General features: G+C 43.5%; 1 protein-coding gene across 3 annotated transcripts in view; it reads right to left on the bottom strand.

Annotated features, from left to right (window-relative positions):
• Positions 1-13,866, bottom strand: part of MAMDC2 (MAM domain containing 2) — a 195,467-nt gene that overhangs the window by 151,707 nt on the left and 29,894 nt on the right. The window contains exon 2 of one of the 3 annotated variants that reach the window (XM_077759395.1): positions 1,752-1,871. The exons of the other annotated variants lie outside the window; for them this stretch is intronic. The gene's annotated coding sequence lies outside the window, so the exon portion shown is untranslated. The remainder of the gene's footprint in view (positions 1-1,751; positions 1,872-13,866) is intronic. 3 annotated transcript variants of the gene reach the window in all.

The raw sequence follows: 13,866 nt of genomic DNA on the forward strand, positions 1-13,866 counted from the left end.
TGTTCATACTCTGTCTCTCTCTCTTTCAAAAATAGACAAACATTCAAAAAAAATTTTTAAGTAAGTTTGGACAAATCTCATGAGTTTTCTGTAAGCAATGACCCAAATGATCTAAAATTTGTTTAGGGTGTGTGTGTTTATGTGCTTTTTCTCAGGTGGTAGCTAGTCACGAATACCATTTACCATGCTTACTATTAAAAATGTTTTTTTTAATAGAAAATCTCATTTAACTTTCACAAGGACTCTTGGGGTCAATATTATGATTGCTCCCATTCAACAGATCAGAAGACTGAGGTGTTGAGTTCAGTGACAGCGAAACCCATATGCCAAGCCATTGTCTCTGCTCTAGAGTTTTGTCTGTCTCTGCTTCTCTCCATCTTTCTTCATCTTCCTCTCTGTGTCTGTATGTCTGTCTCCAGTTTTCTGTGATGCACTCTGGGGCTCACCTCTGTCTGCCTCTTAGAATTTTCTCTGTCTTGCTTTCGTGTTGTCTCTTTTCCACACTTAGACCCCGACGTGCCCCACTTAGTGCGTGCTATCAGGTCAAGAAAGAGCTGGTAAAACAATTCCAGGCTCTGTGGCTTGTCCTGCCGGTGACCTTCACTGCATTCCTGCAGGAGGTATCTGGGGGCTCTGCCCTAAGGCTGGCTGGCAGTGTCCCCTGGTTCCTGACTGGCACCAGCTGCTTCTCACCCCTTGGGGACAGTCATGTGACTGCTGCAGGTCTGAGTCATCTGCTGTGAGGGACCCAGACCCAATGTTAACCAGTTCATAACAAATCTGTTATTACAAAATATATGCCCCACTGTTGAAATCGTCACACTCATATGACTGGAACTGGTAAAGCAGCTATTTCCTTTACAGCGGACATTTCCAAGGGAATAGATACTTAAATAGATACTTTCTATCTTTAATCTTTTTCCATCAGTTTACTCTGAACCCTAGCTTGGAGTCAGACATCTTTCACTAAGGTTTGATGGAAATCTTTTGATTTTTTTTTTAAGTCAAAGTTCTTGGGGCTGATTCATCACACTGAAAATACTACCACCTTTTGTTGAGTGCTTGTGATTCGCTGGGTGGTTTCATTGTCAATTTATGGGGGAAGAAACTAGACCTAAAGAGTTTAGGTGACTGGCCCAAAGGTGTGGGGCCAAGATGTGAATCTAGGTCTCGCTACCACCCGAAGCCCTCTTGACCTGTCCAGCGCAAGGAAAGTTTGGGCAAACACTGTACAATGTCCTGCTCTCGGACCCCACACCTCCTTCCTCTAGTCCTAGGCTGGGCCCAAGGCCAGGAGGGAAGTTTCTGTCTGTCCCAGTGAAGCATTTATACCCAGAGTTCCGCAGAAAAAGCCCTTTGTGATCAGGGTCGAGCCTACCTTACCATTCTGAGCCCATCACACCACTACCATCCAGGCCCCCACCAGCACATGCTGGTCCTGGACTCTGTCCTCTGGGCCATTCCTCATGTGGTCTCACATGCTCTTCTTTCAGCTCAGAATCAGAATGACTTCCCCTCCTTCTCCAGCTAGGGAACTCCTTGAAACGGGTTGCATTCAGCCCTCCAACGCCCCAAAGTCATACACTGAAGTCTTATCTCCCAGTACCCCAGAATGGGACTTTATTTGTGAAGATGGAGTCACACTGGAGTAGAGAGGGGACCTAACCCAATACGTCTGATGTCCTTATAAAAAAGATGAAATTTGCATAGGATAGTAACGCTACCAGCTAAAATTGCCTGAGGACACTCACCGTGGCCCCAGCGAGCTTCTCACAGACCTCTCTTCTTTCCAAAGCATTGTTAAAACGGGACTGACGCTGGTGGTTCTTAATGTGATCACAAGATGCCTTTCAGCAATGACTATCAGCCACCTTTGGGAAAAAATAAAGGCTTATTACTTACAAGGCCTAGAAATTACACAGCACACCTGGGTCCACTGTGAGGTCGTAGGTAGACGCAGCGCCCATGGGCCGGGCTTCTGCTTTAATTGGGGTTAGGGTGGAGGCCTAGGGTCCTGCGGGCTCATGACTGGGGAATGTAAAACATACAAGCAGGAATTTAAAGCCAGAGAAGAGAAAAGACAAGTGGCCCAAAAGGCCAGTTACCAGAATCGAGCAAGATCTTTAAAACAAAGGCGACTCAGTGAAGAAAGGTGGTCTGGCTCTTTACCTAGACCCCTTGGCTGGCAACGTGTTTATTCAAGATAGCTATTCAAGACAGTTATTCAAGCCTCTGAAGTGGATGCCTCTCTGAAATGGGGGCCCTCAGCAACCAAAGCTTAAGTCAGGTGCTCGTGGTACGAAAATGAAAAAAAGCAGTCCGTTTACACTACCCACTCTGCTTCATTTCCAGAGACTCGGCTCAAATGTCTCCTCCTCTCTCTGTGCCTCCCGGCCTCCCAAATCACAGTGTATATGAGGCTGTATTGCAATGACTCTGTGTATGTCCCTGCTGTCCGCAATGGGAGCTGATATTTCAAGGGCTGAGAAGCCTGCTTTGCACTAGTTTCTGCTCTGGTGTCATCTGTGTGCATGGCTAACTGTAGACGCACAGTAAATGCTGATTGAAGGAGAGGCTGTGGAGTGGCACCTCCTCCCTGGTATCCACAGCCGGCCGAGGCTGCAGCCCTATCACTAGAAGGGAAATAACGAAACCTAAGCTATGAGTCGCCCAGGAGGGTATTTATGGAAACAAATGAACTGCACAGATGTGCTCGGAGTTGATGGAGCCGATGGAAAGAGGAGCGACGGGTCTGAACGGGAATGGAGTAGGCTTTCTGGGATCAGAGCAGCATGTCTGGCAAGCTCAGAGGAGGGGGGGGTGGGAGGCTCTCCTACTTTCATGAGAGGCAGAGAGGGCTGCAGGGAGAGGACTTGGCCCCGGAAAGGGCTGGAGGGAGACAGAGACAATAATGAAACAGCCTGCATCCGGCCATCTGAGCCTGTCGCAGCGCTGCCCTGCACATTCCCACTTGGGTCCAGGAGAAAGGCTGGGCTGTTGGGAGCCCAGAGAAGTCTGTCCCCCTAAATCTCAGCCAAACGTGGGGCCACAAACAGCCCTATGACCCCGGGAGCAGGATTAAGAAGAGCAGGTGAGCAGTGTCTTGTCCCACCTTGCTGCAGACACTGTTGGCATTTCAAGGCTAATTGCGGTGAGAATGGGCAGCCTGTGGCTGTGAGGGTGGTGGGGGGGAGCGGGGGGGGTGGGTACAGGCTTGTGAGCACATATGTTCAGCCCCGGGACATCCCTCCCAATCCTGGGAGTTAAGGCCCTATGTCACCTGTGGGGGCTAAGAGTGAACCGAAGGCCATTGGAATTCCACTTCCTTACAGTTAAGGGGGGCTCCAGAGGCAGGGGATGCTGTGCGCAACGTGGGCTAAACCCAAGTGGGACGCTTTCTCCTCTTCAAGCTTCGTTTGAGTGCTGGCGTTCTGCGGCCAAACACATGCCCCAAAAGAACAGTGAAACCCGAGATGAGCTTCGGACTTATGGCCTCTGACGTTATTGTGCTGGGCTGAGGAGCCATGCTCTGCATGATTCGATCTAAACTGAACAGAGATGGTGATACTCACAACTACTCAGAGACGGAATGGTCACCATCAGGGAGGGGGAGAGACAACAAACATCAGCTCTGAACAGGAGAGCACGGTGTGTGTGCGTGTGGGCATGCGTATATGTGTGTGTGGTGTGCAAAGACGTATTACTGATTGCACGTCAGGCCACACCATTACCACTAATCTGGAAGCTTGAAGTGCAAAGGCCTAACATCCTGAGTGTTTTTTATTTAATTTAATTTATTTTTTTAAGTGTTTATTTTTGAGAGACAGAGAGACAGAGTGTATGTGGGGGAGGGGCAGAGAGAGAGGGAGACACAGAATCCAAGGCAGGCTCCAGGCTCTGAGCTGTCAGCACAGAGCCCGATGCGGGGCTGAAACCCACAAACTGTGAGATCATGACCTGAGCTGAAGTTGTATACTCAACTGACTGAGCCATCCAGGTGCCCCTTTATTTATTTTTATTTTAGAGAGAGAGGGTGTGATAGGGTGAAGGGCAGAGAGAGAGAGAGAGAGAGAGAGAGAGAGAATCTTAAGCAACCACCATGCTCAGTGCTAGTGTGGAGCCTGACACAGGGCTTGATCTCACGACCCTGGGATCATGACCTGAGCTGAAATCGAGTTGGGCACTCAACCAACAGAGCCACCCAGGCGCCCCTAAAATCCTGAATGTTTAAAGATGTCAAATGACACTAATTTCTCCAGATTTTCAAAGCAAGTGCCCAAGGTGCAGGCGACTTGGGTGATAATGAAGAAACTACCTCTAGGCATTGCAAGATGCCTCAAGGAGCTGACCCTGCGAATCATATCTATCTGCAGCTGCACATCCGAACCACCCAGGGAGTGGGTGCTTTAGCACACAGGCTGGGATCCAGCAAACCAATTAAATCATAATTTCTGGGACAGGACAAAAGCATTGGAATTTCCTAAAGCTCTCCAAGGTGATTCTACTATGCCTGCGTTAAGAACACTCTGGCTTAAGGAGCACCTGGGTGCCTCAGTCGGTTAAGCGTCTGACTCTGGGTTGCTGCTCAGGTCATGATCTCACAGTTCATGGGTTCAAGCCCTTCATGGTGGGCTCTGAGCTAACTGTGGAGACTGGGATTCTCTTTCTGCCCCTCCCGTGCTCACTCTCTGTCTCTCTCTCAAAATAAATTAATAAACATTTTTTAAAACTTTTTTTTTTAAAGAATGCTCTGGCTTAATATTTTCACCATCAACAGAATTAAGTACTATTAATGAGGGAGGAAAAGGCAAGTTGAGGGCAAAGCACAAGCTAAAACCTCTCAACCCTCACCCCCCCCACCACCAAGTGGGATATGTGTGACATTCCTCAGACGCTCCTGACGGCCCAAGAACAGAGGAAACAGAAGAAAAAAGTGGCTAACTGATGGAGATCAGAGTCATGTCTGACACACACCGGTTTGCAGCTTTGATTCACAAGAAAAAAAGCAATCACCAGAAACCTACAGACTGAATTCCCTGGAACCCTAACATCACTCTTTCCTCCATAGAGTAGAAAATCTTATGGGGCACCTGGGTGGCTCAGTTAATTAAGGGTTCAGCTCTTGATTTTGGCTCAGGACACGATCTCACAGTTCTTGGGATCAAGCCCTAAGCTGGGCTCTTTACGGACAGTGCAGAGCCCGCTTGGGATTCTCTCTCTCTGCCCCTCCCCTGCTCACGCTTGTGCTGTCTCTCTCTCTCTCTCCCCTTCTCTCTCTGTCTCAAAATAAATAAATAATAAAAACATTAAAAAATTAAACAGTTATTTGTTAAAAAAAAAAAAAAGAAGAAGAAAATCTTATGTAATCAGTCACTCTTCATAACCCCAGTGCAGCTCTTTCTGCCCACGGGTCCTGACCCCGTGCATCAATTAAACCACTCTTTTGCACGGAGAATGTCTCAGGAATTCTTGCTTCACCATTGGCTTCCAAATCCCAACACTACAAACCACGTCACTATTACTAGTCTTTTTTTTTTGAAGCTTTTTGAAAAGAATAAAGTGTTATATCAGAGCAGGGACTGTAATTTTGTCATTGAGACCATGGACTCTCAAGCCAGACCCCTGGAGTTTACCTTGCAGCCTCTTACTACCTGGGAACCTAGAGCACATTGTTGAGTGTCTCTCTGCCTTAGTTTCCTCTTCTGTAAAATGAAAATAATAGTAGTACCTACCACACGGGGTGGTGATCAGTACTAGACTAGTTTATGTTTTTTCAGCACTCAAAAAAGTGCCGGCACTCTGTATGCACTGTGTAAATATCAATATTCCTTTTCTATCAACTCCAGCTTTTCTAGGCTTGTAGCTGAGATTGATTATGGAGTCTGTCCATCAAAACAGCCTTTCATATAGTGTCCTGCCTTTGGGGGGTGGGAGGGTGCAGAAACTAGAAATATATATAGGACAATCGGTAAACTGTAGCTTTGCTGTCTTATCAGAGTAGAAGAAAAATCTAAACTATTGAGTAGATGCCTTTCTAAGTATCAATTGATGTGAAAATGTTGGAGTTCGGGGGCAAATGATCAAGAAGGAGTTCTTGAGATGTTTTCAGTGCAAATAGTTGGTTTTATTAAACCACAGGGAAAGGACCTGTGGGCACAAAGAGCTGCAGTGAGGTTGTGATGGGTGGCTGATTATATACTTTCAAGTTGGGAGTGGGTTAGGGATAGTGTAAATCTCTAAGGAATTTTGGAAGCAAGGTTTCCAGGTGTTGTTAGGAAAAGGTCATTTACTATTGTCTAATAAAACGTTGGTCATGAGATCCTTCAGATGTAGATCTGTGGGCCATATGCTTGAGGATGATTGCTAACATCGATCTTGGGGGCAGAGATAAAGGAATTCTCCAAAGTCATTTTTATATGTTAAAGGAGACTCACAGGATTCTGGAGGTCGGGCTAATGTTAAGCTAAGGTTGCCTTTTCCCCTCAACTAAGCGTCACCATCGAGGCAGCTGGGCTCCTAGAGGAAGGTCACTCGCCCATCTCAAAGATCTGTCAAGGGGCTGTAAGCTGTAAGGAAATTTAATTGTTTATTTTGCCTTTGTTTCCCCGTATCACCCAACAACTAGGACATTAAAAAGAGTAACGTAGAAAATAGTTTCAGGATTAAAATAGAACCTTCATTTGATGATGCCTGAGGTGAGCAAACAAGATGGAGGGGAAGATATGGAGAGGCTCCTTACAGGATGATGTTTCTAGAGGCTAAAGGAAATTAGCTTGGTCCCTGGTTAGAGCCTGAAGGGCAAGTTTGTCTGTGTCCAATAAAAATGCCTTCTGGAAAAAAAAAAGAAAGAAAAAGAAAAAAACCCAACAACAACAGAGAGAAACTTTTAATGAGACATCTTGTTTCCAAACTGCTGGAAGCCGCTATAACTCCTCCCCAGCTGAAAAGGGTGCTTTTCTCATTACACATTTTACAACTTTATATACACATTTATTTTATATTTATGTTGTTATGGGAGAGCTTTATTTAGTCACTCACCCATAGCAGGTTCAAATTAGATCTCTGAATATCCAACTCACTGGACTCAGGATTTCTCTCATGATTTGGTGGGACGGGCGGGGATGTTCCATGGGAAACTAGTTCCCTCAATTCTAGGCTTCCTTCCAAAACCAGGCAACAGGACTAAAATGGCTCCTTTCTCTCTAGCTGTGGGAATGCCCTGCAGTGGGGGCTGCCTTCCGCAGCTCTGCTGGGTCTCCATATTGGGGCAGAAATCACCACATTCCTCCAGAAGGGAGTAGCTTCTCCGTAGGTGGCATCTGCCTGCGTCCCCACAGGGCTCCTGAGTCTCTTAATGCTTGTGTTCCACGTTTTCCCTTCAAGGCTCCATTTCTTTCTTTTTGAAATAGATTCTTTAGGAACTTTTGTCAACTAAGATCTATGAGAGGTCAATTCTCCCAGTCTTTGAAAGCATCAGTCAAAAAATTAGTTCAGTTGGATGTAGGCTTCTAGATTAAAGTTCTGGGTGAAAATGGTGGATTGGACACACTCATCCAAATTTTGCTTCTCCAGAATCCATTGAAAGACTACAAGAAATAGTCATTATGTAGAAATGGATAAGCCTTTAAGGCTACGAAGCATGGGAGAGGAGACAATGAACTTTTGAAAGCCAGAAGGAAAGTGGATAAAGAAAAACGGACCTAGCAGATAAAAGTCAGGTTGATGGCTCAGTTTATTCTATAATATCATCAAGAGTCCAGTAGATAGTGATGCTGGATAATGTTGGAAAAGGGAGAAGAAGAGGGTGGCTGAAAATGAGGATTAGAAAAGTTGTTTGAGAAGCACTAGGTATACTCTACGCTACTGGATGACTTCTTGTCCCCTAACTGGGAAAGCCGGTGGCGTAGTCCCAGTCTGAACTGAAAGGCCCGATGAGCCAGGGGAGACAATGATGTCAGTTCTGGCCCAGGTCTAAAGGCCTGAGAAGGATGAGCTCTATTGTCTGAGGGCAGGAGAAGACGGATGGCCGAGATGGAGCAGAGTAAATGAGCCCTTCTAACCTTTTTTGTTCTAGGCAGGTCCTTAAGGGAAATGGACAAATCGGCTTGCATTGGTCAGGGGGTCTTCTTTCCTAGGTCTACCGATTCAAATGCTAATGGCTTCCAGAGACCCTCTCACAGACACCCCCAGAATCCTTTTACCAGCTATCTGAGCATCTCTTAGTCCAGTCAAGTTGACACATTAAACTAACCATGACACCACTCTAGCGAAAGAATGGTAAAGGCAGAACAGAGGTAGGCTGGATTGGGAGGGCACATGCTGGGTTAAGAGCAAAGGACCACCCTGAAGCCAGGGTGAATAAATGAACGTGTAGACAGTGAAAGCGGAGACCCTGCCTCCAAGCCCTGTTCACCCACTCAGCTTCCAGAACAGTTATGACCAGACTTTTTCTCTCCAGGGAGAAGAATGAGAAGGGAAAGGTCATCTCCAAGGAATCTGACCAGATATAGATTAAAAAAATGTAAACAGAGTGATATTAAGATTTCCCCCAACAAATAGCCGCCATATCACCCTCCAATGCAATTCATTCAGATCTTCCAGTTAGCTTCTTATCCACAATTAAGCATGAGCAGACACCTAAATATCACCAGACAGCTAAAGAATGCCTCTAATATACAAGATAAAGATCAAAAAAACAAGCCACTAACAGAGAAAAACAACTTGGAAGAAAAATAACCCACAAAAGGAAAACTTCAAAATAAAACAATTATTAAAATCTTCAGAGAGATAAGCCATGGCGCTGAATCCGAGAAACAACTTCAGGATGCTATTTAAAAAGGAACATTCATAGAAAAAAAAAGATCCTTTAGAAATTAAAAACATGAGAGCAGAACTGAAACACTCAATGGGAAAGGTTGGAGGTTCAAGTGAAACTTTTGGGTCATTCTCCCAAAAATAGTAGAGCATAAAGCAAAGCAAAGAATAATATTTTATACTTTATTATAATCAAACATTATAAGACATATAAATTTGTATTTCTATATTTGCATTTTCAACAGAGAAAATGCCCCATGTTGGGCATAGAGATTACTTAAAAAAAAAAAAAGAAAAGAAAAGAAGAAAACATGAATAATGGGAGTTTCCGAAGAATAGAGAAAATGAATGAGGGAGAAAAAAAGAAATAATTTAAGGAAATTTCCTGAATTCAAAAACATGAGTTTGTAGGTTGAAAGGCTCATTAAGTGCTCAGAACAATGGGTGAAAATGGGCGCACACCAAGGCATATCACTGTGAAATATCAAAACAATGGGGACAAGAAAGAACACAGTAAACACTTTCAGAGGGCAAAACCAAGTCACATACACACAAGAGCAAGTCATACTTACACTCATAATGCAAACATTGATGACTGATCTAAACCAAATTATACCTTTACTATATTAAAAGGATGAGGGTCTGGGAAATACCTGAAGTGTATGGTGGATGTGGAAGGAAAGGAAAATAATTCCTGTCCTCTAATAAAGAAGCAATTATTCCATTATCCTCTGGCTTCTGTTGATGTTATTGAGAAGTTTATTGACACTATAGTTGCTCCTTTGCAGGTAATCTATATTCTCTAGCTATTTGTACATTTTATTCTTAGTCTTTGGTGTCTTATAGTTTCTCCAGGGTTTCCAGCAATCTCAATGAGGATTTAAGGGGGCTCATCTGGGTCCTTTAGGAATGAGTGTACAGCATTATGATTGTATGCTAGGCCAGTTAATATTCCTGCACACAAAAATTATATCCATAAAGATAAATGATAGGAGACACAATAAGAGTCTTTGGATGAAGTGCAAATATATAAAATTCTGAAAGGACACTGGGTTTTGCCCAGGAAATGCAATAGATTGCTGACTAGAACATGGGCTATTGTCTAAAGATAAAAGATAAAGAGATAAATATGTCCCAGATTTGACAGAAAAATGAAACCAGTTGGGGGCAGGGAATTCTTCCAGGGATTACTAAGAAGGGGCCAAATGGGCTCTGTAATCCCCAGTCATCACCCTAGCCTGTGACCCATATGCCCATCCATGTCCAGTTGGTATAAGAGAAACTTATGGAGAGAAAGGACAGTCCTATGAGTTGAGTATTGCTAGGGAAGGATGAGTACCATGACTTTTCCCTCTTCTCCCCTTGGGAGAGAAGAGGGAAGGTGCTGTTTTCCAAATCTCTTTGATGTGAAATGGGGTCCAGACATCATTTTCAAAGATGTAGAATGTCTTATTGACACTTTATACCTTAGTTTGGCTCTGTTTATACAGTGTACTCGCTGATCTGTGCCCTATACCCGTATGTGCAGGGGGGAAAAATGGAAAGAGATGACAGGGAAGAGAGGATGCGAGTGTGTAGCAGTCTGTAGTCTCACTACTTGGTGGGGCAAAGCTGTGGCTTGTGCTGACTTGCTTGCACCTGACCCAAGAGGGTAACCCATCAAGCAAAGACTCCAGCAGCTGGAGACCATGGGGCATTTCACCATGGACCCAAGCAGGAAGCGGTGGTAAAGGTCAAGTCTGATCGATTCTCCCACGTCAGGAGATGGGTCAAGTTGCTATGGATATGAAGTGTTGGAACCAAGACCCCTATTTAAAACAGGGCCCTCAAATAGCTATACCTTCAGTAGCTTGCATGGCGCATAATGTGAACTCAGAGAGGAAGGAATGTGAACTGGTTCAATTTTTGTTCACTTGCTCCCTTCAAGTATGCTTTGCTGAGTCTCCCTCAGCTGTTCTTCAGCTGATGTCTCATGCATGTTCCATTCTGGTCACTTGCGCATACAGAAAAGTCTGCCACCAGAGAGCCAGAGTGTAGACATGTGTCACAGAAAGCAGAATGCTACCTGAGAGGGGACTACAATGACACCAGTTAGGTAAACATTCTTTCATTTCTTCATCCATCTTCCCTACTCCTGCTCCCCAAGAATCAAGACTAGAGGAAAAAGAGAAAAGAAAGAGTGAATGTGTAGACCATGCCCTTTCCCCACTCTGAGGCTCCCAGGAAGAAGCCTCACTGGTGATATGGGGCAGGCTGAAGACAAGTATTCAATTGGATATGCAATTGAAGTTTTAAACGAGATTGCATTGGACTTTTTGGTTGGAACAATAGGCTTGAAAATGAGCTTCCCACATTCCCACATTCATACCATAGAAATGGCTTGCTGAGGAAATGCCACCATCAGCCTAGACATTAGGAGCTTGACTGCATTAGACCTATTGCAATTGTTAATGCTTCTCTAAAGCCAGATTACTCCGTTGCCATCACCCAAGCCAACAAAATGGAAGCATTGAAAAGAGCTTATATCTTTTCTTGGTCATGTAAGAATTTAAATCTTGCATAGATGGATGCATTTGATTAATAGGGCCTGGGTCAATGATTTTATTCTAGCTGGGAAGGAAGCTGGGGATTTGAACTCTGACTTCTGTATTGGAGAGGTAGAACTTATAACATGGAAACTCCCCATATTCAGAAAAGCTTTTTAGAAGATGGTAAGTCACTGCAAATGTGACAAATGTCCACCATAGCAAATACTGTTTAAAATATACTCGATTAACCACTCATACCCATTAAGATGGCTATTATCAAAAAAATCAAAGTAACAGGTGTTGGTGAGGATGTGGAGAAATAGGAACACATGTGCATTGTTGCCAAGAATATAAAATGGCGCAGCGGCTACAGAAAACAAAATGGCAGTTCCTCAAAATGGAAACAGAATTACCATATGATCCAGCAACTCTACTTCTAGGTGTATATGCAGAAGAGTTGAAAGTAGGGACTTGAGATATTTTTACATCAATATTTAGAGAAGCATCATTCACGATAGCTAAAAGGTAGAAACAGCCCAAATGTCCATCAACAGATGAATGGAGAAATAAAACATGGTATGACCACAAAATACAATATTATTTAGTTTCAGAAAGAAATGAAATTATGGTACATGCTATAACATGGATGAACCTTAAAAACATTATGCTAAGTGAAATCAGCCAGACTCAAAAGGACAAATATTGCATGATTCCACTTAGATGAGGTACCTGAAGTAGTCAAATTCATAGAGACAATAACGGAATGATGGTTGCCAGGGATTAGGGGTCAAGGGAAATGGGGAATTACGGTTTAGTAGATACAAAAGTTCGATTTGGGTTGGAAAATTCTGGAAATGGATGGTGGTAATGACTATACAACACTGTGAATGTACTTAATGCCACTGAAATGTATAATTACAAATGGTTACAATGGTAAATTTCATTTATGTATATTTTACTACAATGAAAAGTATAACTGATGAATAGTTTTGGAAATCAACACAAAATTGAGCAGATAATTTATTTCATTATCCCCATACTTTAGGATTTAATAAGATGATAAGACAAAAAAAAAAAAGGAAATAAAGAATGACTTATGTTATCTCTTTTCTGTGAGACTCCTTCCTCAGCAGCATGCTGGCTACACCAATATTATGTATGAGAACTGAGTGTTAGGACTTAAATCCCTTACAGCTGAGATAACACAGTAATACTCTTACAGCCAATGGTCAGTGCAGGATACTGAAAAACTGGTCAGCTTAACACTCATCTCTGTTCAACTGTCCTCATTTTGGGAGGAGTCTGCAACTCTGACAGTCCTTGAGCAGAGAAAAAATTATTTAAATCAAAAATAGCAAAATGTGCACATGCCACAACAAAAATACCAAAAGCTAGTTTTATCTTGCAAAAGGTTTTCAGACTCATTTTCTTGAGCTTTAAAGAGAAACAGTTATTGGGGCGCCTGTGTGGCTTAGTCGGTTAAGCGTCCGACTTTCGCTTAGGTCATGATCTCGCGGTTCGTGGGTTCGAGCCCCGCGTCGGGCTCTGTGCTGACTGCCAGCTCAGAGCCTGAAGCCTGTTTCAGTCTGTGACTCCCTCTCTCTCTGACCCTCCCCTGCTCACGCTGTCTCTCTCTCTCTCCTAGAAATAAATAAAAAAAAAACATTAAAAAAAAAAAGAGAAACAGTTATTAACAAGTGCATGAATCAAGGAGAGACCAACCAAATGATAATTAGCATGGGAAGCTGGAGCCAAATATTCCCTGATCGCCAATTGACCTTGAGCAAATCACTTAAGCTCTCTGCACTTGGCTTCCCTGAGTCTACAAGGACAATCACAGCCTCCCCGCAGAGGGGCTGGGAAATTCCCTGAATTCACTGTTGTCAAGTAAATCCATGGCACGCAGACACCCTGGGAAGACACTTTGTCCCTTTCAAATTTATAGAAATTCTATAAAAGTAGTATATTCAGCAAGAATCATCAAGTATTCGTTTGGGGAACATAAAGTGCTCCAAATAAAATAGAAACTTTATATACAATCAGAGTTTTCTTTGTTATGGCTCTCAGAAGTCAAAACACACTGGTTGCCAGTTGCAATGTAATTCCACACTGCCTCTTGCTTCTTGTTGTCCTGGTGACTTGCGCTGGACCCAACGCTCAGGAGAGGAAGTAGTTCAGCAAAGGGGCAGGAGGGCCAGTCTTTTCCTGTCTTGCCATCGCTCTTGTTTTTGTTTCCTGATCTTGCTCATCCCTGAATCCAAATATATACTCCCCAGAACCTCTGCAGTGCATGATTCACAAAGACTGCTTTGGAGTTGAAGCAAGCTATCTTGATTCTTTAAATACATTAACTTTTAAGAGGAAGATAATAAATCTATCAGGAGGACTCTTAGGCTTAAATTCTTTTTCAAAGATCCAAAGTTAATTAAGAGGACAATATACTAGAGAAAATGACCTTTTCTGTATCAGTTAAAAATACACCATCATTAATGAATTGCGTTATAGGCAAGAAAAGACAATGAGC

This window comes from Crocuta crocuta, unplaced genomic scaffold, assembly GCF_008692635.1.
Source record: "Crocuta crocuta isolate KB4526 unplaced genomic scaffold, BGI_CrCroc_1.0 scaffold41, whole genome shotgun sequence".
NCBI classification, from domain to species: domain Eukaryota; kingdom Metazoa; phylum Chordata; class Mammalia; order Carnivora; family Hyaenidae; genus Crocuta; species Crocuta crocuta.